Source organism: Antechinus flavipes, chromosome 1 (genome assembly GCF_016432865.1).
Source record: "Antechinus flavipes isolate AdamAnt ecotype Samford, QLD, Australia chromosome 1, AdamAnt_v2, whole genome shotgun sequence".
Lineage (NCBI taxonomy): Eukaryota > Metazoa > Chordata > Mammalia > Dasyuromorphia > Dasyuridae > Antechinus > Antechinus flavipes.
The window spans coordinates 188,657,140-188,684,948 of NC_067398.1; the positions used below are offsets into that span (position 1 = coordinate 188,657,140).

General features: G+C 33.8%; 1 pseudogene; it reads left to right on the plus strand.

Moving 5' to 3' along the window:
- Positions 1-3,676: 3,676 nt before the first annotated feature.
- LOC127544723 (phospholipid scramblase family member 5-like) lies at positions 3,677-4,242 on the plus strand (annotated as a pseudogene).
- Positions 4,243-27,809: the final 23,567 nt, after the last annotated feature.

Here is a 27,809-nt window from a genome sequence, read left to right on the forward strand (position 1 = left end):
TGATTATGCATTCTATTCTACAGCTTCAACTTCTGCCATTGTCTCAATAGTGACATGTCTTCTTTTATCTATTCTTCATGAAGTTGCTACTAGGAATGGTCATCCAAAGACAACTGAGACAAATAACTTGTTCAATGCAGCAAAGTGCATAAATACTGATGTCATTCTGATGGAAGACCTAGATTCTGCTTCACTTTCAATTGATGAGAATCCATCTCATTCCACATGAGTATCTTCATTTCTTTTATGATTCTCATCTTAGCTTTGGACTCATATGATCATTGAGAGAAAGCATCTATATCCAGATGTTTCTAGTATCAATCTATGATGAGAAATGTCTATTCAAGATAAAGCTGATCAAAATGGAAGTCAATGAATTATAATCTCTCCTATTAAAATTGAACTCTCTGTACATAGATTCAGAATTTATTAATTAATTTACTATTAAGCATCTAATATGTGTCAGGTACCAGGCTAAGTTCTGGGATTACAAAAAGAGGCAAAAGATTGCCTGCCCTTGAGGAGTTTAGAAATCTATTGAGAACGACTACATGCAGTCAAATATAAACAAAATGAGCTATATAGAGAAGTAGATCATAATTAACAGAGGAAAAGCTATAGAATTAAGAGAGGTTGATAAAGATTTCCTGCAAAATGTGAAATTTTAGTTGTAATTTAAAGAGATCCAAGGATTCCAATTTGTGTATTGGACAATAATCCTCAATATTGGTAAGTCTACTATTAACAAATACAATCAGTGATTGGTAACTCTCTCTCTCTTGACATGACTGCACTAAAGCCTCTATAAATCAACACTATATGCACACATGAAACAATTGATCAAATCTTTAAAATCATTTTCACATTTTTCATTCCATAATCTTCAAATGACATTGTAGAACTCAAGCTATGTTGCCCTTTCTTATCCTTCTAGTATTTTTTTTAATTGTGACTGTTCCTTGCATACCATTTACTTGCAAATGAGAGGTCACCAAATAGTTAAACTCAAATAACAAGATAATTTATTTTAAACATCTAATTATTACACTTGTTAATACTTTTATACACATACTAAGTAGGATTCTGGTTTTTTTTCTTTAAAAAAGAACCATGTTATACCTGATCTAATGGTCAGTATCTCATGCAAAGCCTAAGTTAACCATATTTTAAGTTTATAAAAATCTTATTGAAAAATGTAAAATCTGGACTAGCTCCCTGGAGGCCTTGGGATCAACCAGAATCAGGATAAGTAAAAGTCCTTGGTCTTTACGGGGGAGAAGTGAAGAAGACAAACTGCCATGAGGCTCGCCACAAACTTCTCTCCTCCTTGTCCTGCTACAAAGTCAGTCTCGCTTGTCTCACACACCCCACTCTAATCCTTGCCTATGATTAATCAGTCTCGCTTGTCTCACTCCCCACCCCAATCCTTGCCTACGATTATCTGCATACACCAAACATTGAGCCAGCACCACAACCAGCATTGAGAAGGACCGGTTTTCCAAATATATGCTAATAGAGTCATTGTCCAATGGATAATTAGCCTTAAGTGCTCGGTTGTCTGATTCAAGCATACCTTTTAAGAGTTTCAACCCTTTACAGAAAAATGGGAGAACAATAATTATGGGATTAATGTCTTTGAAGGTAGCACATATGTTTTCATTATGAATATATGACATGAAAAATATGAGTTTATGTATTGTTGGTGGATCTGTGAAATGATCCAACCATTCTGTAGAGCAATTTGGAACTATGCCTAAAGGGCTATAAAATTGTGCATATGCTTTGGATCTAGCTATGCACTACAGGGACTGTATCCCAAAGAGAACATAAAAAGGGGAAAAGGACACACACTCGCAAAAATGTTTGTAGCAGCACTTTTTGCAGTAGCAAGGAACTAGAAATTGAGTGGATGCCTATCAGTTGGGGAATGGCTAAATAAGTTATATGAATATAACAGAATATTATTGTTCTATAAGAAATGATGAGTAGGTTGATTTTAGAAAAGCCTGAAAAGACTTACATGAACTTATCCTGGGGAAGTGAGCAGAACACTGTACACAGTAACAAGATTATGTGATGATTCACTGTGATAAATTTGGTTCTTCTCAACAATGTGATGATTCAAGCCAATTAAATAGACTTGGGATGGAAAATGCCAGCCACATCCATGCAGAGAGCTATGGAGACTAAATGTGAATTGAAGTATAGTATTTTCAACTTTTGGAGAGTTTTTTTCACTTTTTTCCCCTCTTAGTCTGATTTTTCTTTTACAACATGACAAAAATGAAAATGTTTTTAAAAGAACTACACACATATTGAATCTATATCAGATTGCTTGATGTCTTGGGGAAGGGAGAAGTAAAGGAGAGAGGGAGAAAATTTAGAAATATAAAATTTTACAAAAATGAATATATATATATTTGTAAAAATGAAATACTATTAAGAAAGGATATTTTAAAAGAATATTAATGATTTGTCATAACTAACAATTATACATTTTTATTCCTAGGGATATAGTACTAGTTATGTGAAAATATTCAAAAATATCTTAATTGCCCAACATTAATTCAAATAAGCAATTCTAGGTCCTACTGGGCACAGAGACACAAGGTTACAAAATTTCCCTGATATGTGGCTCCTGTTTTCAGTGAGTTTACAATCTATTGCTATTCAGTTAAGGATACTAAACTGGGTTTTCTATCGCTTCAATGAGGGACCAAGTCTACTCCTTAAAGAATATAAACCCTGCGTGGTAAAAGACAAACTCAGCTCACCTGGCCAGATTCTCCACAGATGACGAATATCATTATTACTCTCAAAAAAATATTCAGGATTCTCATGATCCGACAAATACAATTGGTTGTCTGAGTTACCCACCAAGCAATAACAACCACCAATGACTCTGGCCCAAGAATCTCTTTCTACATATAGAAGACTTCATTCAGGAAAAGTTCAAGTCTTTGATTCTCAACCCATTTTCACAATTTATTTGTGAAATTATTTCCTTTGCATGCTTTCTTCTTGCAATCTAGCCCCTATTTACCTATGTTCTTCCCTATACTTAGCAGCATTCAATCTAAAATGAAAAAATTCCAAAGTCACCAAACTTTTCAATCATGCTGTAGGTTATCAAAGCTGAAATGACCTAGAAGAGGAAAAAAAAGTAAATGGCATTAGCAAAGACACAAAGGTACATATATATAGTGAGTAATATGTTATTTAGTTGGAACTCAGTATATGTAAAAAGAGAATGAAGAAGGATTAAGTCATAAAAGTTAGTTGGATTCAAATAGTAGTGGGCCTTTCCTGCTGGGATCAAATGTGTGCTTGAATCCATTTATGGATCATTAAGGAGCCATTAAAAATCTTTAAGTGTTAGAGTGATGTGATTAGAACTGATCATTAAGGAAACAAAAATCACAAAATGTATCAGATGTTTCAGTCATGTTTATGGTCTAAGAGAGTATCATCATCTCTCTCTGTTGTCCACACTCATCAAGTGCAGCATCTGGGCACTACACAAGGCACTCACCTCTTCAGTTATTTTATAAGCTGACAAGAGGGAGACAGACACCTTCTGAAATTTTACACATACCATGTTTCCTCTCATTGCTGCAACAAGAAAAGCCATTCCTTTTAACCTGGCTTCTTTTGAAGAGATGACTGAGACATCTTCATGGTCTCTCAAGTGATAGTTGACACTGAAACACTGAACAAATATAAGATTAAGAATGTATTTGGCAGTGGAGGAAAGTATCTACTTTAACCACAATTTCTATTCAACATTAAGATACTCACTAATAATACTGATTAATAGATAATTGCAATTCACAGATGATTGAGTTGTACCAGCTGCTGGTGCCTTTGCCACCTGAAAGAGTTAGAAATTCAAGCCCCTCCTGGCACAACATTAGATTATGTTGTATAGAAATAGGAACTTTCCCTGACAGAATTCACAATCTAAAATAAAGCAAAGAAAATACTTTTTAAAATTGTGGATCCCTACGCAATATGTGACTATTTTTGAGATGTTGACTTTGAGGTGAAAATCATTAATGAAAAGATAACAATTGGGAAGATTTCAAATTGTTGGTCAGGATTTGCAAATAACATTTTCACAAATACGGACAATTTTGTAATACATGTTCCTGCACATCTACATATAAAATCAAAACAGCCATGATTGGAACCTGTTTTCTCTTTGATTTTATGTTCTTTGAAGATTCACTGGTTGGGCCGTAAGAAGCAAAATAATAGAAACAATAAAATGTATAGACCATATTTCAAAATTCCTTGAGTTCAGCATTTCATTTCTGAAATGCCTAGATATCAGATATCTTTCTTTAAAAAAAAAGAAAAGAAAACATTCATTATAATATTTTTAAAATATAACTAAACAAAAATAAAATAATCTCCCTGTAAAAAGTTATATATGTATGTATATGTGCATATACATGTATAATATATCTATGCACATATATATACATTCATATATGCATACATACGTACATACATGCATACCTTACATTTATAAAGCACTCAATTTCTAGGAACTTAAATTACTTCAGAGAAATTCCCTTAATACCCAAGACATTTTGATAGAGGTATTAGGGGTCAATGTGTTGAGTTCACCAACATCCTCTTATATGTCTCTCTGCATCAAATTTTTCAATATCCAGTTTAATTTTTCCCATCAAGTTCAGATAGGATGAAACAGTGCAAAGGCAAAGCCACAAAGAGAATTAATACATGAATAAATCATTACATTGGTGCCTTTCTATATTGTTAAACAAAACACTATACTGAAAGAGAAAGTTTTCTAAATGGAAGGTTTCTCAAGTTCTTTTTGAAAGAAAGAAAAATGCATAAAACAAATCCTGTTTACTATGGCTACTTTTGATGTCCCCCAAAATCTTTCTTAATCCTTTACAAAAACTTTTTTTGGATAACTGAGCTTCTAAATATTCAAACTCTTCAAATATACAAGTGAAATAAAATCAACTAGAGATAAAATGTGACTAGCTTATTTTCTCTGAGGACTGCCTCACTATCTCCATCAGCTCACATTTCTGACCTGTCATCTATTTAGCATCCTCTTTTTCTATATAACCTTTCCTTTGCTGCCCTTGAGATGCTTCTAAAACTTATTCCTTACTTGGATTAGCTGCCTGAGGATTAGAATGACTCTATAGAATTCTTTGCAGCTTCAAATTCTTCCATTTTCTGACCTTTATTTCAGAATTCTGTTATGGTCATCACAAAGATTTCTTTTTCACATTTCAAAATATAGGGGCGAGCAACTCTGAGTCTCTGAATTGATTTATTTTCTAACTCAAATACTAAAAACAGTTTTAAGTGAGAATAGCTGTTGTTTCAGATCACAGAAAGATCAAAACAAGTTCTTTATCTCAAGGTTTACATTTTCCTAAAAATAACAGCTTGAATATGACATAGCATCCATACTACAGTTAGAATTGATATAGAAAGATTTGTGTGTCTCTGTATTTGTTTACAATGGAAAGAACCACTTAACCTTAAGAAATAGATTGTCTCTGGCTGCTACCCTGACATATAATTGCTGAAGAGACACAAGACAACAAAAAAATATGGGATACTATGTAAAAAGAAAATATTTTTAGCCACATATATGTATGAAAGCTGATAAAACATATGCTTAATAGTTGAAGGTGTGAAAGACATTTATTTTTCTCTAAAAAGAAGGAAAAAGTGTGTTGTTATTGTTCAGCCATTCAGTCATGTATGATTTTTCATGACCTCAGAGACCATAGCACATCAGGCTCTTCTATCTTACACTATCTTTCAAAGTCTTTTTAGGTTCGTGTTCATTGTTTCCATAATACTAACTATATTTCATTCTTTTCCATCCCCTTTTCCTTTTGCCTTCAATCTTTTCCAACTTCATGGTGCTTTTCAATTATTCCTGTCTTCTTATTATATGGCCAAAACATCTAAGCTTCAGCATTAGTGTTTGGCTTTCCAATGAATTTCCAGTGGAGAGTGAGAAAGAAGAGCTATTGTCCCATAATGGATGGCAAAAACCTTGGAGCACTGTCTCTGAGATTTTGGACAACTCTGAACAATTTTGCTGAAGATGATTCTCTCCTATAGGAAAAAAATTGTCTATCTGGTAGTTTCTTATTTGGTATTCTTGGGGCTAAAGCTAATTGTTTCTTCCTGTTGATCTGAAAAAGCCTGGATCCTGGAAGTGAGGGTGTGATGATTTCAATGATTACTTCTACAGAAATGATATAGGAAATGAACTAAAAGAATCCTTGAAGCCTATTTCCTCTATACCTTTCTAAGTATTATAATATAGTGTTAGAGCTAAACATAATAATATTATCAAAACAAACAAGTTTTAAAGACTGAAGAATTATGCAAAGAGAAACCACTATTACAGAGGACTACCTAATAGCAATACAGTGATCCAAGACAATTCTAATAGGCTTGGGATAGAAAATGCCATCCACATTTAGAGAGAGAACTATGGAGAATGAATGAGGATCAAAGCATACTATTTACACATTTCTTGGTTTGCTTTTTTCTTTCTTTTTCCCTTTTGTTCTGATTTTTCATTCACAGCATGACAAGTATGGAAATATGTTTAAAAGGATTGCACATATATAACCCATACCAAATTGCTTGCTGTCTTGGAGAGGGAAGAGGTAAGGAAAGGAGGGAGAAAAAATTTTGAAACTCAAAATCTTACAAAAATTAATTTTGAAAACTATCTTTACATGTAATTGGAAAAAATTCAAATATTAAAGTTATGCCAAAGTAGAATGAGGAAGTAGTGGTTTTCCCATTACTTAAAGTATTGAAAGAAAAATAATATCGAAAAGCAAACCTGATTGATAGAGTGAGATGACCTCTTATGAGGTATGTTGTAGAGAAGATTCTTAATTAAGATTAGACTAGGTAGGCTGAGCGTCTAACCCTTCCAAATGATAATCTCAACTTGTCTATCAGTCATCTAAAAACCAGCCCAACCAAGTTTGGAAGAGATTCATCACCAGAAGCTTTGCCAAAAAGTGTTGAATATTCTTAGCCATAGCAAGTTACGAAGCCTATCTACCAATATGTGAAAAGTTGCAATTTATCTTGGTAGAAAGAGTACCCACACCAAGAAGTATACAAGTCAATATTCATACTGGTAACATTGGAGTAGGAAAGAGCTATTTTATATACAACTCTTATGTAGTCAACATTGTATGTTGTAACATTGTTACTTCCTGCTTTTTTTTTCCAAATCATTTACTTCATTTTGCCTTTCTATTAAGGGGAAATTGAGAGGGGATAAGTATTTATAAGGATATACTAGATGCCTAGGCATGTATTAAATGCTTTATAAATATTAACTCTGCAAGGTAAGTGTGTGTGCACATGATATATATAAAGTAGATACTAGGTAACCTTAGAATACATTATTCTTGTATTATGTAAAGAAGTTCCTCAAGTGATTTTGACCATCTATACACCTTGATTGCAGACCAAAAACTGAATTTTTTTTTTGCTGTTGTTGTTGTTTACATGCAAAGTTCTAATCTAGAAGACTATTACAGGTCTCCTGGAGGAGAGAGACCTTTGTAACTTTGCTTCATTTAAATCCAATTCATGCATGACTCAAAACATCATCTTCATGATATCAGTGTTTATGAGAATGAAGAATGAATAACAAAAACAAAACAAAATGACACTTGAGCTGAGTGTCTAAGGAATCCAGGGATATCAAGAGGCAAAAATGAAGAGGGAGACAACCTCAAAATCACAAATAATGGAGCATTATGGGTGAACTGCAAATAAGCCAGGACTGGTCTCTAAAAAATTTAGAACGTAATAATATTTTTTTAATATCAAAATATATAAAGGGGTTAAATAATAAAGAAATCTATATATTAAAGAGAAGAGTTTATATTTGAACTAGAGGTAATAGGGAACTTCTGGAGTTTATCAAGTAGAGAGATCACATGATCAGACCTGCACTTTAGCAAAAATCTCTTTGGCAGCTGTGTGGAGCACAAATTGGAGCAGCAAGAGATTTGAGTCAGAGAAACTAATTAGGAAACTATTACAATAGTCCAAGCAAGATGAGATAAGGACCTGAACTAGTGTGGGGACTATGGGAGTGGAGAAAAGGGGATATTTACAAGCATATTGAGAAGATAGAAACAGCAAGTTTTGTAATTGATTAGAGATGTGGGCTGAGTGAAAGTGAAGAATCTGCCATGACAAGTCTCACTCTCAATGATAATAGTGAATTTCAGGAATGGAGGGGGATTTTGGAAGATCTGTTTTCTACGTGTTGAATCTGACAAGCTTCTAGGATCTCTGGTTTGAAGTAGCCAATAGGCAACTAATGATATAAGACTGGAATATGAGGGGTAGAGAGAAGAAAATTATGGGTAGATGTGTAGGTCTATGAATCATCTAAACAGAGAAGATAATTTAATTTATGGGAACTGATGAAATAACCACCTGAAAGAATGTAAAGAGAAAACAGAATAGATCCTAGGATTAATTCACAATTCATTGGATAAAGATTCAACAAAGGAGACTGAGTAGGGGTTAGACAGTTAGGAAGAGAAATGATAATAACAGATAAATAGGAAAATAAAATAATCACCACCTATCTCCAAGGGTTATTCTTAATTTTGTATTTTGTACTTTGTATTTTGTAAAATTAAAAGTACTTTTTTAAAAAGATGAGCTATCATAATAATAATTGTTATAATTATTATTATAACAAATCTTAAATATCAATTAAGGTCCAATAGCTCCACAATGATTTACATTACTCATCTTTCATTCATTTTGTGTCAAACAAACAACCTATGCTATGAAGATCACATTTCTCCTTCTGTCTGGTACTAGATTCAACACGTAGAAAAGAGATAACATGTCTTCTTGCAAACTGCCCCCCTCCACTCCCGAAATTCACTATTATCATTGAGGGTGAGACTTGTCATGGCAGATTCTTCACTCTCACTCAGCCCACATATCTAATTACTTGGCAAATCTTACTATTTCTATTTTCTGAATATGTTTGCAAAGATCCCTACTTCCAAGATATTCTCTGCTTACTTCCTGGTCTTAAAATACATAACCTCCTTCAAGACTGAGCTGAGGCATCACCTTCCTACATGAAATTTTTACTGAAACAATCCAGTTGTTAATGTTCTTATTCCAAAAATTCTCTTGCATTTTTTTCTTTCCCCTTCTTTCCCTCCTGATTCAATAGAATATAAGCTCCTTAAGCATAAAGGTTATACTAGGTTATTTTTTTTCTTTGTAGTCCTAGAACATAGCATAGTATTTTATTTATTTTATATTCTCCTCTCCAAGATGCTTAATAATTTTAAATTTTAATACAACACATGTATTTCTGAGTTATAAAGTATTTCCTACAGACTTCCAATTCTGTATTTTTTTTTTGCTATTTTTACCTAACTTTAAAAGTCTAACTGCCTTTTGACAGCTAAAATATACTCACATTGTTTCTAGGTTTCTCAATCCACTAATTAATGATAACATCTTTACTCTTACTACCACACAAGAATATTATGAGGTAATGACACAGTGTGTGTGAAAACATGTGGGTCTTTCTGGAAGAATGATTTTATATAATTGCAAGATATTGTTACTAGCCTTAATTTGCCATATTTCCTTTGGCATTATCTGCCTCTGATTTTGCTAAGGTTCTGTGGGCTAAGGACTGCATAAGCCAATTCCATCTCAGTTGCTATCTGTGTTTATTTGAGAAAATCATTTTGATTCTATCTGCCTACTCATCTGATAATGGTAAATACTACATTAATTTAGAATTATAAAATTAAAGGTTGAAGAAATGTTAAAGATCCAATACCTCTATTCCCCCCCCCCCTTTTTATGAACAACAACAAAAAAAAAAAAAAAAAAAACAGAGAGGTAAAGTCTCTTGCCCAAGGCCATGTTAGAACTAAGTAGCTAATCTGGATTTAAACCTATGTTCTCCAACTATATGAATTCTATGAAAACCAACTAGCAAAAGGATTTGCGTATTAGCAGAATAAACAAAATTACAGTCAGGTATTATGACAAAAGTTTTTACATTGTTGACTTAATTAACTAAGGCTACTGACCCAAATATATCATTTGGAATTTTTAAAAATTTTTCCTAATATTAAATTTATTTGTTTCTTATATAAAGTTCTATAATAACTTATTATTGTTACTATTCCACAATAACTATTGAAGGTTTTGATTTTTTCTCTTGAATATGCTTCTTAATTTTTTATTTATGTACTAGCCTACCATCTTGAAACAAAATGATAGTCAATTAAAGTTTTCAAATGATTATACCTACTAAAACTTCTAATAAATTTCAATGATATTTAGTATATAAATAGATTTGATGAAGACTTGAAGTTATGCTGAATAAATTTACAGTTCATAGGCTATATAGTAGTTTTAAAAATGGATTAGAAATCAGAAGGTCTGGATCTGCTTCTTACAATACTCTTGACTGATTATGCATCTTTGCATGAGTCATTTAACTCTACTCTCCTGCCCATAAAATTAAGCTAATAGAGCTCAATTCTTTCTGGCATGACAAGAGAAGACACATTATGTGTTCTTTAATGGAGGAAACTCTATGTCTGCCAAACCTTTTAAATCCATGCTCACCCCAGGTTTATGGCAGGGCCAATTGTCACTGAGCCAGAGCCAACCCCGATATTGCTGTGCAACCTCTTGAGAATCATACACCCAAAAGACAAAGGGAACAGTAACTTGTATGGGAATGATGTTCAATTTCATAGTCTTTTAGCTGTCTTACAGAAATGTTATGAAAATAGACTTTGCAGGTAAAGATTTGCTTTTAATTATATGAGAAAAAGTTTTGAATATATCTTTCTACTTCTATGTCCTCTTGGACACTATCCAATCAATAAAAATATCTTTAACATACTCATTTTTATTGATAATATTTGTCTCCTCCCCCTCCTCTAGGTCAGAGAGCATGCATATTCTTGCCTATGTGCCTGAAAAAAACATAATATAAGCTTTCTCCTTTATGGGATTGCAATAAGTGTTTTTTGAATGACTGACCAAACACATTATGCTCAAAGATTTCCAATGACAATTTTTATCCTAGATCCTAATTCAAGCAAGATTTCTTTTGGCTCTCCTGAAGATTAGTCTGCTCTATGTTCTCAGGGTTCTTGCCTCATGATTATAAGGACTATATCCAGATAATTCAGGTAATTGGTTTTGCTCATCAACATAATGGAGCAAATAAAGATGATAAGGACATGAAGCTTTGAAATTCTGAGGTTTCAGACCAGGAAGTAATCATCTTTTTTCACTCTCCCATACCCCCATCATTTTTCAAATAAGGAAAAACTTGATAGGCTTCACAAGAAAATGGCATACATTTCAAACTTTTTAAAACCTATGTTTAGTGCCAACAAGATATGTTTACAAAGAAGCTCAGGTAGTAAAATGAGAAAGCAATAGATATTTTCAATATGTCTAAATGCCAGGGAAAAGGGAGTTTATTAAAACTCAGAGGCTGTGGTTTCCAGGGAAAGATTGAAGCAAACTGGATGACTTAGCAGATTTCAAGTACTCATTTCCTCTAAGAGATGAGCAAACTTAATGACAAGTGGTGAGTGAATATGAACTGTCTTTACAGCTGTCCTGCATATATTTGTTAAAATCGGAGGGATGATGAATAAAACTCTCTTATTCATGATATTTACATGACTGTAATGCTTTCACCTGCATTTGGCTCAGACAAGCTCTGAAAGGTCTCTGCAAAACATTAATGGCTAGATGGGCAATTTCCCTTGCCAAGTTGGAAAAGTGAGCACAGGTCCAGCTTATGAATGCTTGGCAGCAGTGAGAAGGTAAATGATGCCCAAAGAGCCTTGTTTTTGGAAAAGGAAACATTCCTTTGCTGCTAGTGCAATTAATTGCCTGTGAAGCCTCTCCCCCACCCCCATTTATATCCACCTCCAACCTACTATACAAATAAGGTCTCCATTGAAATGAGAGATTTTATTTATTGTATCAACAATACAAATGAAAGTCATATACTGTAGAACTGCAGAAAAGTAATTAGAAAAAAAGCAGAAAGAAGAATCAGTTGTTAGAATGAGAAATACACATTCTTTTCCTCCAGTGAGATATCTTTGATATGAATTTTTTTCTGCCACAACCCATTTAACTGTCTTTCCACATCCATTCTTTTGATAAACTATTGTAGTTACCCACAGTTATTCTCCAAGAGAAAAAGAAAAAGTTGAATCAGTTTTCTTCAGTTTTGACTTTTTGCTTAAATGCTAATGATTATTTTCAGTGAATATTTATGGTGTGGATCTTTTCTTATAATCCATCCATCAATCAATAAGCATTTATTAAGTGCCTACTACATTCCAGAAACTGTGCTAAGAACAGGGGATGCAAAAAGAGTCAAAAAGACAGTCCTGACCCCAAGATCTTTATAATCTAATAGAGAAATCTACACACAAATGAATATAGGCAAAGCAAGCTATATACAGAATAAATAAGTAACAATTATCAGAGAAAGGCATTCAAAGTAAGAAGAGTTGGAGAAGGCTTCTAATAAAAGCTAAAGGTTTTAGTTAGGACTTAAAAAAAAAAAAGCCAGGGAAATCAAATCAGAAGAGGAAGTATTCCATAATGTTTGGAGCTGGAAGATGGAGTGTCTTGTATACAGTATATGGAAAATCCAGGAATTTAGAAGCACTGAATTAAAGAGTTGTCAGAAAGCAAAGTGTAAAAGGATGGAGGTGGGGGTTGGTGATATAGTATAAAAGGTTTGAATGCCAAATAGAGAATTTCATATTTGGTCCTGGAGGCAATAGGGAGCCACTGGAACTCATTGAGTAGATGAGTGACATGATAAGACCTATGCTTTAGAAAAAGCATTTTAGTGGCTAAATGGAGGATAGATTGGAGTCCAAAGAGATAAGGCAATTATTAGGCATCTAAGAGCACTGCTCTATGTTGTCAAGGCTATTCAAGGTTCATCTAAGACAATTTTTGCCATCAGAAAATTTATGGCTAAATAGGGAAATATAGGCTACACGTAGGTAATTAAATTGCAAATTAATATGTGAGATTACATTAGGGAGTTTTAAAGCAATGGGTTTTATGATACTTAAAGGAAAAGATTATAAGTGGTGCAGTAGATCTGAGCTAGCTTCTTGGAGAGGTGGTATTTGAGCTAAACTTTAAAAGAGGGGTAGTATTACACAAGGTGAAAATGGGTTAAAAACATCTACCAGACATAAGAAATAATTTCTATAGGCTTGGAAAAGAAATGTATGTATTTGGGAAACAAAATCCAAACCTGTTAAAGTATAGAATACAAGGCAGTGGGATTATATAAATTTAGATATTTCCTCCTCTATATTTTTTGTGATATTGCTGTTCTTTTCCTTCCTGTTAAGCTTTCTTCAGACACCTTTGCTTCATCCAGAGCACTCCCACTAACTGTAAGTATCCTTTAAGACTCCATCCTGGTCCTTCTCTCTCGATCTTATTTTGCTTAGTGATCTCATCAAATCTTATGGATTGAATCATGCTTTCTGTGCAGGTAATGTACCTAGCTCAAGTCTCTCCCAAGAGACTTTTAGTCCAACTCCCTTTTTCAACATCCCAAACTGGGTGGCTCATAGATATCTTAAACTCAATGTGTCTAACCCAGAACTTACATTTTGCCCAAAGCTTCCCATCTTCCCAAATTCCCAGTTAATATTTAGACTACTACATTATCACATTCACCCAGGTTCACAGCCTCTGTATTATAGCTGTCTCCATATTCTCATTCATCTCCTATATCTAATTTGTTGTCAAATTTTATCATTTCTTTCTTCACAAAACAAACATATAGGTGGCCATTTCTCTCCTTTCATACAGCCACCATCCTGGGTGCCCAGTTCATTATTTTGAGCCTGAATAACTGTGTTTTGATGAATCTTCCTACTAAAGTCTGTTCTTATTCTAACCAATATGCCAAAATGATACACAAGTCTGACCATATCACTACATTTACTCTCCCCTCCTGCTCAGTAAATTTGGGTAGCGCCCTATTCCCTCCAGAAACAAATATTATATGCTCTACTTCGCATTAATTCCCTTCACAACCTGGCTCCTTTCTATTTTCCGATCTTATTATAGTTCATGTATTCTAAACTACATCAACATTATCCTCCTTCTGTATCTTGCTATACACTGTATCACCCTACTCAGTAACTTTTCACTAATGTTGTCCATAGTTAGAATGCTCTCCCTTCTTATGTCTTCTCCAAGTTGTCTTCAAATCCCATTTTTTACAAGAGATTTTTCTTGATTTCATTCTTCCCCTCTCCCTCAACTGCTAGTTCCTTCCTTCTGAGGGAACTTTTCATGTGTGTGTATGTATATTCAGTTATTTGCAAATTGCTCTCCCCCCTTTAGAATGTGAGCTTCTTGGGGACAAGAATATTTTGGGTTATTGTTTGGTTTTTATGTTAGTTTTTGTTTTGGGTTTTAAGGATTCTTGTTTTGGTTTGATTTGTTGTTATTGGGGGCTTTTGTTTGTTTCTTTTTTGTTAGTTTGGGTTAGGGATTGGTTTTTGTGTTTTGAGGAACTTGGGGGTGGTTTTTGCTTTTCTTGATATTCATAGCACCTAGCACAGAATTCAGAACATAGTAAACACCTAAACAATGCTTCTAGACTAAGATAGATTGTTAAGACAAACTGTGAAAGACAAACGCCAAGTGCAGTAATTTGAATTTTATACCAAAGTCAATAATGAACTACTAAAGACATTTCAACATAGGGATAATATGATCTGCTGTATGTGTGAGAAAAAGGCATGTCACAGCCCTGGAGAATAGATTAGAAAATAGAAAAGAAAAGATGTTGGAAGTCCATTACAATATTCCAGGTAAGTGGTAATAAAGACTTTTACTGGATAGTGGGAGGAGGAGCAAGAATAAATAGAGGGAAAAAAATAGAAGAGATATTGTTGAGATACAAGTGACATGTTTTAGTAATTGAATATTATGAAAGAGAATCATTTTTTAGTCCGTTGTCTTGGAATCTGCAGCACTATAGTCATTCCCACAACAGCCTCTAGTGCTACCTAGATGCCCTAGGCAAAAGGGCACCTAACTCAAGTATCTCTCCCATTGTCCCACTCTGAAAAGCTACCAATGAAGGATACCAAAGAGATAGATGATAGATAGACTAATTAATTGATTGATTGATGAACAAATGAATGAATGGACAAATCAATGAATAAACAAATAGAAAAATAAATATGTGAAAAAATAAATAAGTTGCTAGATTTACAATGATGGATAGATAGACGATGAAATGAAATTATGAAATGGCAGAGTTTTCCTGATTCCAGGCTCAGCACTCTATCCATTTCACTACCTAGCTTGTTCCTATCTACATATTCATGTATATATATATATATATATATATATATATATATATATATATATATATATATACTAGATAAATAGAGAGAGATGGATAGATGATAGATTTTGCTTGGTGACTTCATATATATACATACATACATACATGTATTATATGTATATATGTTATGTGTAAATAGACATTTATTTATTAAGCATTACTAAGTGCTTAATAGGACCTATTAAGGAAGAAAAACTAGTCTCTATCCAAAAAGAGTGCTAAAGTCCTCCCCTTTGCACAGGCTCAGCCACCATTCTAGGCAAGTTCTTGGGATCTTGGAATAAACCTGCTTTTGATTATACATGATGAAGAGACCTTTCTCTCCCCACTCCAAAGTGTATGCAGTGTTCCCTGCCTAACTTCAATCTAATTCACAGAGGTTTGGCAAATCTTTTCTTGGTCATGAGGAACTGAGGGACTAATAATATAGAATAATTCTTCTGGCTGACTAAGGAGACAGGAAGACTTATGGTAGCTAGCACAGAAAAAAGGTTCAAGTTATCTACTTGATAGTGAATAACTTTCTTCCTCTCTCTCTTTTTTTAAGGCAATTGAGTTTAAATAACTTGTCCAGGATCACACTCCTAGGAAATGTTAAGCACCCAAGACTGGATTTGAACTCAGGTCCTCCTGACTCCAGGATCAGTGCTCTATCCATTGCACCATCCAGCTTCCCCCTATGTGTTGACTTTCAAGTGAGAAACACTTACGAGTTGGGAAGAAGATTGGAAGTAAACTGAATTCTTTCTTCCAGCTCTATGTGTCTGTGAATCCATCATAGTTCCTCTTATCCTGTTTGTTTTTCTTTTCCATTTTCAGATGAATGACAATTCTTAGATAGGAGAGACAAGAAAACCACCCAGAACAAGTCAAAACCATCTGAAGTCTCATTGACTCCCAGGAATAGCAGTCAACTATCGATGAGCAATCACAACAGTTAATAAAGCTGCTTGACTTTGGTCTATCAAAAAATGCATGCCAGCCAGGACACCAGGCCCTAAAAGGAGTCTGTCCACTGCATAAGGAGTCAGCTCTCCATCCTAAAGTTATAACCCAAAGCAAACTTGGATAATAAGATAAGAAAATGACTTTCAAATTCAAGAGTCAAGAAGAACCTGTCAACCTCATGTATTCTCTAAATATGTGCCTTCCTAGCCTCTACCTTAAATTTGAGTCCATTGTCCTCAAAGATAATGTGTTTGCAAACAAAAGGAAATTGTATCACCTGATTGGAGGGGACAAAAGAGATTATTTTCTAATTATTATACTACCTATAAAAATATTCTCTTTTTTAAAAGATAACTAATATTAATTGGTTGGTTGACATGGAAGAAATATCAGCTACAAATTTTTTGAGTACGAGTTCTGGAATAATCTAGTCCCTTGAGGTTATCTGATAATATAATATTAAGGAGAGGAGGACCAAGCTTAAGTTAATTAGTAGAACTTGGGGAAGGATCTTGGGAGGAGTACTACACAAAACAAGAGATAATATAAATTTAGAGGGAAAATTTAAAGAATGAGTCCAAAGTCAGAAGGATCTGAAGATTAAAAAAACTTCCTATATGACTTGAATCTCAAAGAAAATAAGAGATTCTACAAGGTGGAGGTGAGGAAACAGGTTATTCAAGAAATGGGAAAGAACTAGTAAAAAGATATAGAGATGGGAAATTGAGGAGGAACAGTAAGTAGTCTAATATGGTTGGATCATTAATTATGTGTATATGTGTATAGAATTGTATATGTGCTGTATCTGTTAATCCTGCCTTTATAGAGGATGAGAAGATAGAGAAATTCTACATAAAACTGATAAGATTCTCCAAATAGAATCAATATATGTTTTGATACTTTGGTGAATTTATGTTGGAAAATATAGTTCAAAAGTAAGAAACAAGAGAGACTGGAAGCTTTATACATATATAACAGTAATACTTTCCTCAAGAAAAGAATCAAGAACTGCAAGACATTTAACATATATTGGTCAACCTGCCATCTAGGAGAGGGGGTGGGAAGAAGGAGGGGAAAAATTGGGACAAAAGTTTGGCAATTGTCAATGCTGTAAAATTACCCATGCATATAACTTGTAAATAAAAAGCTATTAAAATAAAAAAAAAAAAGAAATTTGCAATGAAAAAAAAAAGGACATTACTAAAAATAAATAAATAAGTAAATAAAGTTTGCATCCTGGGACATGGGCAACATAAAAAAAAAAAGAAAAGAAAAGAAAAAAAAATGCTAGACATAATAAACACTAAATAACAGGAAAGAAAATTTAAATTGAATATATTCTAATACTAATTACTGACATGATTATTATTTCTAAATCAGCTGTCTTTTGTATAGTCAGACTAGCAACTTAGAAGAAATATAAAAACTAAGAAAACTAAGAGAAAAAAATTTTAAATGAAAAAAATGCATTTAAAACTACTTCAATCTGACCTACTTAAACAAACTATGTTTGACAATTTCATGATCCATATTCACTTCCACATCACAATTCCAAGACATAAAGGAATATTTTTGGTCATGAGAGGTAAGAAGCTATGAGAAGCAATATTATTTACTGTTCCAAGTAATCAGGGAGCCAGAGAAGTAGTATCACATTCAATTATAAGAGATAAGAGACCTTGAGAGCAATATTGCTTATGGCTACAAGGAATTAGTGACTCTTCCTAGGTAAAGGAGCAATATTACTTGTGGTGGCAAAGGGATCACTGACTCTTCCTGGTGACTCTACCAGAGTATAGTAAGCATATGTCTCTGTGAAACATATCACCTTGGAAGCACTATAAAACTCCAAACCTCCAGAACTAGCTTGAAAAATAGCAATACAAAAAAAAAAAAAAAAGCCAGAATCCTGGAGAACTATCTCACACACACATCAAGCCCATCATAAGAAAAAAGCACAATATTAACATAAATTTCAAAGAAAAAGAAAAGACTCTAACCATAAAACTACCCTGCCAACAGGAAAGATCAAGACACAAATTCAGAAAAAGACAACAATGTCACAACTACAAACAAAACTTTAAAGAAAAATGTAAATTCGACACAAGCCAAGCAAGAATTCCTGAAAGAGCTAAAAAATGATTTTCAAAATCAAATAAATGAAGAAGAAAAACTGAGAGCTATGCAAGAAAATTATGAAAAGCCAACTAATAACTTGGTAAAAGAGGCATAGAAAGTACTGAGGAAAATGACTTCTTAGAAAACAAGATTGCCCAAATGGTAGAAGAAATATAAAAATTCACTGCTAATATTTTTTTTAATTTTTTTTTGCTTTCTAGCTTTTTAGCAGAAATGGTCAAATGGGAAAAGAAGCACAAAATTTCCATGAAGAAAACAATTCTTTAAAAATTAGAATTGGGCAAATAGAAGTTAATGACTTGAAGAAGCAATAAAAATAAAATTAAAAGGATGACAAAGAGAAGAAAATATAAAATATCTCATGAAAAACTAATCTGGAAAACAGAGCAAGGTGATATAATTTAAGAATTATTGAATTACCTTAAAGCCATGATCAAAAAAGAAGCTTAGACACAATATTTCAGGAAATCATAGATCTAGAGGGTAAAATGAAAATTAAAAGAATCCATCAATCATTTTTTGAAAGAAATACCAAAAGAAAAACTCCCAAGAGTATTATAGTCAAATTCCAGAGTTCCCAGGTCAAGAAGAAAACATTACAAGCAACCATAAAAAAATAATTCAAATATCTTGGAGCCACAATTAGGATCATACAAGATTTAGCAGCTCCCACATGAAAGCTTAGAATATGGTGTTCTGAAAGACAAAGGAATTAAGATTACAACTAAGAATAATGTACTGCATGTAATCCTTCAAGGGGAAGTAAACTTAATCAAATAAAGAACTTCTAAAAAAAAAAAAAAAGGGGGGGGAAATCTGACAGTTTCTTTCCCCCATTCAATAAGATTCTGTGGCTTTTCATTACCACTGAATCATTCTTATGCTACTAGAAAAGATAGAAATTCTCCAGCTAGCATTTTGATTCTAGAAGATACAATTTGGCCCCAGGCTATCAACATTTCCCCCCCACTATGCTATACTGAAACTAATCTTCTTGGTATTCCCTCCATGTAACATTCTATCTCTTGCCTTTTTGCCTTTGCATAGGATATCCCCCAAACATAGAATTCTCTCCCTCCTTATTTATACTCTTTGAAATCACTAACACCCTTCAAAGTTCAGCTGAAGTAACATTTCTTAAGAAAAACATTCACAATTTCCCAAATTCCCTCCCCCAATTCTAACTTCTTCCAGGCCCCAATACCAGCAAAAAAATAAACAAAAATATTATGTTTTTATTTTGTATGTAGTATAAATTCTTTGACTTCCTCTGACAGAGATAAACAGAGAACTTTCTCTCATACCCCTATTTTATTTTTTGCATTGCCAGGGGCCTGGGACTAGCACCTGAGCTCCATTTAAGCATTTAACATCAATGAATTTGATGGATAAAAGGATATTTAAATATGTAAATATGTTTTAAATTATTGTACATATATAGCCTATATAAGATTGCTTGCTTCATTGGTGAGGGAAGGGCAGGAGAGAAAAATTTGGAATTCAAAATATTACAAAAATGAATGTTAAAAACTATCTCTACATATATTAGAAAAAAAATTGCAAGTAAATGAAAAAAAATGTAAAAGGGTATTTATAGCAAATCTATAGCAACAAAAAATGTACAAACATATCCCCTAATGATAGAGGCATACTTCTCTCTACACCAAATTGGCCTCTGTGGGATCAAACTCAGTTCCTACATCGAATTCATGTAGTTCATGTCCAAAGATGGTGACTTTACAAAAAGAGATTTTTGTCTGAGCTATTACAAGCAAGTGAACAATGGGCTAGTCCTAGAGTTAAATAGGAGAAGAAGAGAGTGTATTGTCTTCAGAAATTTTCACTTATGCTCTTAATGACTCAAAGCTTCTCCCTATAACAAATGGGCTGAGATTCTTCATCTCCAAAGTAAAAGACAGGATTAAATTATATTTTGTCCCTTAGCTCTAAATCATGTGATCTATATTATGACTTGAATTTAGTTATATTTCAATTTTTCCCTTGTTTTGGAATGATTATAATAATGACTTATAATTGAGCAATACTTTTCAAAGGCACTTGAATTTCTTCATCCATAAAATGAATGTGAAGAGTTATGCTACATACCTCATAGGGATTTTTACATCAATATTCTTCCAGGGATACTATATTTCTCTAGGTCATGGAATACCAGAATTTATAGGGAATTGAAATGTAGGGATTACAAAGAAAAATGGAGAGGTATGTGGTGACAATATCCCACCAAGAGGGCAAAAATCATAGTTAATTATGCAATAGAAGGTACTGAAAGTATATTATTATTGTCAAAGTATAAATTATGGATGGGGATGTCACTTAGGAACTTAGGAACAACCATTGTTATCCAAGCAATATTTTTAAAAAGATGAAATTTCCCTGCATTTATATGGACCTTCTATCATCTATGAAATATCCAGAATATAAACAAACGTTCCCCAGAGTAGACAAATATGGATTATGGTCTGTATCACCAAAGTGAGTATTCAAACTAATTTATGGCCAATTTATAGCCAATGCAGCAGGCATTGTGTTAATCACTGGAGAATTTTTTTTAAATAGTCTCTGCTCACAAGGAGTTCACAGTCTAATGAGGAAGACCATATAAAAACAGTTATATCAAAAAAGACCAAATTAATTTGAAGATAATCTCAGAAGGAGGGCACTAAGAAGAAGGAAGGAAGGAAGGAAGGAAGGAAGGAAGGAAGGAAGAAGGAAGGAAGGAAGAAGGAAGGAAGAAGGAAGGAAGGAAGGAAGGAAGGAAGGAAGGAAGGAAGGAAGGAAGGAAGGAAGGAAGGAAGGAAGGAAGGAAGGAAGGAAGGAAGGAAGGAAGGAAGGAAGGAAGGAAGGAAGGAGGGAGGGAGGGAGGGGAGAAATATGATCAGGTTTGTGCTGTAGGAGTATCAATTTAACAGTTTAGCAGAAGATAGACTGGAATAGGGAGAGACTTGAGATAAGGAGAGCAATTAGGAGGCTTTTTACAATAATCCAAGTGTGAGGCAATGAGTTCCTGAACAAGGATAGTTGCTGTGTTAGAGGAGAAATGAAATATACATAATAGGGGAAGGGAGAGGTTAAGGAATAAACATTTATTAAGTTTCTATTGTGGTGGGCACTATGCTAAATGCTTAGAAAATAATATTTTATTTGATCCTCTCGATTAGGTAGGTGCTGTAAGATTATCATTTTATAGTTGAGGAAACAAAAATAGTCAAATTAAATGACTTGCCCTGAACAATAGAACTAATAAGTATCTGAGGCTGTATTTGAACTCATCTCTTTTAAAGTCCATATAAAATAAATGTTAGGAAAGCAAAATTGATGGGATTTGGCAATAGACTAGATATGGGAACGTGAGAAGGAGAATAAGGAGTTGGAAATGACAGCTAAATTGTGAATCTAAGTGACTGGGAAGATGTCAGACAAGGAGGGGGAACAGTGTCACCAAAAAAAAAAAAAAAAAGAAGAAGAAGAAGAAGAAGGAAATATTGAGAAGAAGAGATTAACAACAACAATGTCAACAGATTAAGACAAGGACTGAGAAAGAATCATAAAATTTGGCAACTAAGAAATCACTTAAAACTCTGGAAGAGCAATTTCATTTGAATGATGAAGTCAAAAGTCAAACTGAAGAGTTAAAAATAGAGTAAAGGAAAAGGAAATTAAGCCTTTTCAAAGAGTTTAACCACAAAAAAGATAAAAGAGGTATGAAATGATAACTAATGATGATGAATAGATCAACTAAAGTTCTGTTGGGTTTTTTTTTTGTTTTTTGTTTTTTTTTTTTGAGAATGAGGGCCAATAGACTGCATAGATTGAAGACAATGAGAAAGTGGGGATGATAAAGGGGACAATCTACTCAAGAAGATGGAAAAGAATTAAATCACTTGGGCATGTAGAGGAATTCATCTTGGTAAAGAAAAATATTATCTCTTGATATGAGATGGGTGAAGGAAGAAACAGTAGTGAGGGCATCTAAGAAGTGTGAAATGAAGAGGATGGGAGAGAAGGGAACTCAGTGAATGGTTTCAATTTTTAAAGAAAATATTGGTCAAAGTTCTAAGCTGAGAGAATGGAATAAAAGGAGCCATGGGAGAGATCGTTTGTTTTTTTTTTTTAATATATTTTATTTATTTATTTATTTAATAATAACTTTATATTGACAGAATCCATGCCAGGGTAATTTTTTTTTTTTACAACATTATCCTTTGCACTCATTTCTGTTCCGATTTTTTCCCTCCATCCATCCACCCCCTCCCCTAGTAGATGGCAAGCAGTCCTATATATATTAGATATGTTGCACTATATCCTAGATACAATATATGTTTGCAGAACCGAACAGTTCTCTTGTTGCGTAGGGAGAATTGGATTCAGAAGATAAAAATAACCCGGGAAGAAAAACAAAGATGCAGATAGTTCACATTCATTTCCCAGTGTTCTTTCTTTGGGTGTAGCTGCTTCTGTCCATCACTTATCAATTGAAACTCAGGTCTCTTTGTCAAAGAAATCCACTTCCATCAGAATACATCCTCATACAATATCGTTATTGAAATGTATAATGATCTCCTGGTTCTGCTCATTTCACTTAGCATCAGTTCATGTAAATCTCTCCAAGCCTCTCTGTATTCATCCTGCTGGTCATTTCTTACAGAACAATAATATTCCATAACATTCATATACCACAATTTACCCAGCCATTCTCCAATTGATGGGCATCCATTCAATTTCCAGTTTCTAGCCACTACAAATAGGGCTGCCACAAACATTTTAGCACATACAGGTCCCTTTTCCTTCTTTAGTATTTCTTTGGGATATAAGCCCAATAGAAACACTGCTGGATCAAAGGGTATGCACAATTTGATAACTTTTTGGGCATAATTCCAGATTGCTCTCCAGAATGGTTGGATTCGTTCACAACTCCACCAACAATGCATCAGTGTCCCAGTTTTCCCGCATCCCCTCCAACATTCATCATTATTTTTTCCTGTCATCTTAGCCAATCTGACAGGTGTGTAGTGGTATCTCAGAGTTGACTTAATTTGCATTACTCTGATCAATAATGATTTGGAACACTCTTTCATATGAGTGGTAATGGTTTCAATTTCATCCTCTGAAAATTGTCTGTTCATATCCTTTGACCATTTATCAATTGGAGAATGGCTTGATTTCTTATAAATTTGAGTCAGTTCTCTATATATTTTGGAAATGAGGCTTTTATCAGAACCTTTAACTGTGAAGATGTTTTCCCAGTTTGTTGCTTCCCTTCTAATCTTGTTTGCATTAGTTTTGTTTGTACAAAGGTTTTTTAATTTGATATAATCAAAATTTTCTATTTTGTGATCAGTAATGGTTTCTAGTTCATCTTTGGTCACAAATTTCTTTCTCCTCCACAAGTCTGAGAGATAAACTATCCTATGTTCCTCTAATTTATTTATAATCTCATTCTTTATGCCTAGGTCATGGACCCATTTTGATCTTATCTTGGTATATGGTGTTAAGTGTGGGTCCATGCCTAATTTCTACCATACTAATTTCCAGTTATCCCAGCAGTTTTTATCAAATAATGAATTCTTATCCCAAAAGTTAGGATCTTTAGGTTTGTCAAACACTAGATTTGTGTGGAAACTTTTTTGTAATTTTGCTCATATAATTCCTGACTTTCCTTTGGTAGATAGATTCCCGAATATTTTATGCTATCAACAGTTATTCTGAATGGAATTTCTCTTTGTATCTCTTGCTGTTGGATTTTGTTGGAGATGTATAAAAATGCTGAGGATTTATGGGGATTTATTTTGTAGCCAGCTACTTTGCTAAAATTATGAATTATTTCTAATAGCTTTTTAGTAGAATCTCTGGGGTTCTCTAGGTATACCATCATATCATCTGCAAATAGTGATAGTTTGGTTTCCTCATTGCCTACTCTAATTCCTTTAATATCTTTCTCGACTCTTATTGCAGAGGCTAGTGTTTCTAATAAGATATTGAATAATAATGGTGATAGTGGACAACCTTGCTTCACTCCAGATCTTACTGGGAAAGGTTCCAGTTTTTCCCCATTGCATATGATGCTTACTGATGGTTTTAAATATATGCTCCTGACTATTTTAAGGAAAAGTCCATTTATTCCTATGCTCTCAAGTGTTTTTATTAGGAATGGATGTTGGATTTAATCAAATGCTTTTTCTGCATCTATGGAGATGATCATATGGTTTTTGCTTGGTTGGTTATTGATATAGTCAATTATGCTAATAGTTTTCCTAATATTGAACCAGCCCTGCATTCCTGGTATAAATCCTACTTGGTCATAGTGTATTATCCTGGGGATGATTTTCTGTAATCTTTTTGCTAATATTTTATTTAAGATTTTAGCATCAATATTCATTAGGGAGATTGGTCTATAATTTTCTTTCTCTGTTTTCAGCCTACCTGGTTTAGGTACCAGTACCATGTCTGTGTCATAAAAGGAGTTTGGTAGGACTCCTTCAATCCCTATTTTTTCAAATAGTTTATTTAGCACTGGAGTTAATTGTTCTTTAAATGTTTGATAGAATTCACATGTAAATCCATCTGGTCCTGGGACATGGGAGAGATAGTGAAAGATGAAAGGATTTGAAATAGTTGATCAGATAAGTAGGATAGTAACAGAATAAAGAGATGATAATGTGAAAGAAGAATATAGTTTGGTTTTGGAAGTCAAGGGAAAAGTAGAATGCTAATAGGTTGTGATCAGATAAGGGAATTTCAAAGTTCATGAACACAGTATTTGTGGGTGATGACAAGAACAAAAGTATAACTGTCTTTGAGATGAGGTGTGGGAGGAAGTTAGAGGAAAAGAATAAGTTGAAGAACTGAAAGGTTAGGATGTTATGACTAGAGAATCTGTGTCATCAGGAAGGATCCAGGTCTCAATTAGTGCAAGAATATAAGAGGGATCAAAAAATGAAAAGGTGAGTTTATTTTTTTTTTGTTTTTTAATGGAAGCTAGTTTGTTACCCATAGAGCAGGCATTCCAGAGAGTGTGGTGGGATTGAGTTGAAGGGGATGGGAATAAGAGAATGGTCAATAAGGATGAGCACAAGATTTGAATGACAGTCAGCGATTCAAAATCTCTGGAATAAGGAAGGAATGAGATCACAGATCCATTGAACTACTGGTGAGCTGACTCTACAAAACTACCAACCAGCCCTACAATACTGATAATGGAATAATTAAAGAAACATCTCCTGAGACAGACATCAGTCCTGAATAAAAAAAATGTCTTTTATGAAGAAGGGGGTAGAGGAAGAATCATTTCATAGTCTAATGAACAGTGTGGTACAATGCTGTCTGCTGAATCATTTTAAAACAAACAACACAAGCTGAAAGGTTCCCGTTTATGTCAAATCACTTTTGCTGATGAGCAATTCCAAGCTGATGAATGACTAATCAAGCCAGAATGGGCTACAAAAGAGTGTGTGATTGTGATGAAATAAACTTTTCCTGGGCCAGATGAGGCCCTCAGTCAATCAGATGTGTGATTGCATCATGTAAACGACACCCTCTGGACTTGCTTGATTTGCTCTTATAAAATCCCTGTCAGATTTTACACATAAATAATTCAAGCAAATTACTTTAGTCACCAGAAGCTTCCAATTATTACAGTGGTACCACATCACCCTCATTTGTTTTGGTCATGTACCTACTTCTGGTAACAAAAGGCAAATTTCTGGATTTAAAATAGGTTCAGATTTTAAGCACTTTCTTTTCTTACCATTTTTTTCCAAATAATTGATCAGTTTATATGTGTTTTCCTGTTGGATTTTTTTTTAGGAGTGAGCTGAGGAAAAGAATGGAAACTGATTTTTTGGAATACCTTTTATATATATGTGATTCCCACAAACATTCAAATCTAAGTAGACTTGGGCATTACCTGTATGAACAGTTATTGTAAATAAATTGAGAAAAACATTTTCCATATTTTTCTTGCATCATAATCATCACATTTAAGAATGCTGCAAAAAGAATAATAGGACTTACATCATCCTAGTAATTGGAATTAATCCAAGATTCCATTTTAAAGCCTTCTAAGTCAAGAAGAAAGAAAGTCAACTAAGGTACCAACAAAAAAAGATCAATATTTTGGGACTGAGAGCTGTGATTTTCCAGAAAGGCTGAAGTGACTGTTTCTAAGTCGCATTGCTGTCACATTGCACTAATCTTCTGTTTACCCTTAGTGTTGATGAACAGTACCATTTCTGTCCTGCCATGACTTAGGCATAAAAACATTTTAGAGAAACACATATTTCTGTTTTCTTTTCTTCTCTAATTCTGTAGCAAGTCAATTTTTTGTTAGCATTTGCCAGATAATATTTCTTTTTACTCTTTTATCTCTGACACCAAACACTTAGATTCCATTTACTGATCTGTGTGAGTGGAAAAAATATAAAAAATTATTGGCAGTTTTAAATTTATTGATTGGTTTAACTTTTTGTCTTTTCTTTTTCCTTTATGAAAATGTTTAAGGTCTCTCTGAAACAAGTGGGGAGATGCAGGGGAAATCGAGGCAATATAAAAACAAAAGCTATCAATAAAAATCTATTTTTAAAAGTATGGGAAATGTTACTGGCAGTAATACAATTTCTCTTTTAAGGTGAGTCTTTTGCATGATTGAAACACCAGATTTGGCCCACAAAGATATTTCTCCTGGAAAATAAAAGAGTTCAGGGCTATGAATTAGTCATTGACCTTTGTCCTGCAGCTTAAATTGCTGTTTTGTGGTAATTGAAGGATGCTTCAAGGGTCACTCTGCCAGAGCCAGTCAATAAGCTCTTGGTGCCATCATCACTGTTATGTCACCACCCAGACCTAAATTCCATAACTAGTTCCATTATCAAAACTTTCATCCAAAAGGTCATAGATATAGAGACTAAGAGACCTTTGAGGTAATCAGATCCATTCTAACCATTCCTTTCATCTTGCAGATGAGGAAATTGAGGCACAGAAAAGTTAAGTGATATGGGGTCACTCAGCTTGCTAGCTTCGAGACAGACTTTGAAGCCAGGTCTTCTTGATAACAATGATGGTCTGCTCTTCCATAATGGGGGATTCTGGAACATATTCCTACAAACATAGTCCCAGAGAAGGACTTTGTAACTGATGTGACTAAATATGCCCCACTTATATCAAAGATTATGTTATAATTTTCTCATGGACCCTCTTCCAAAAGGAA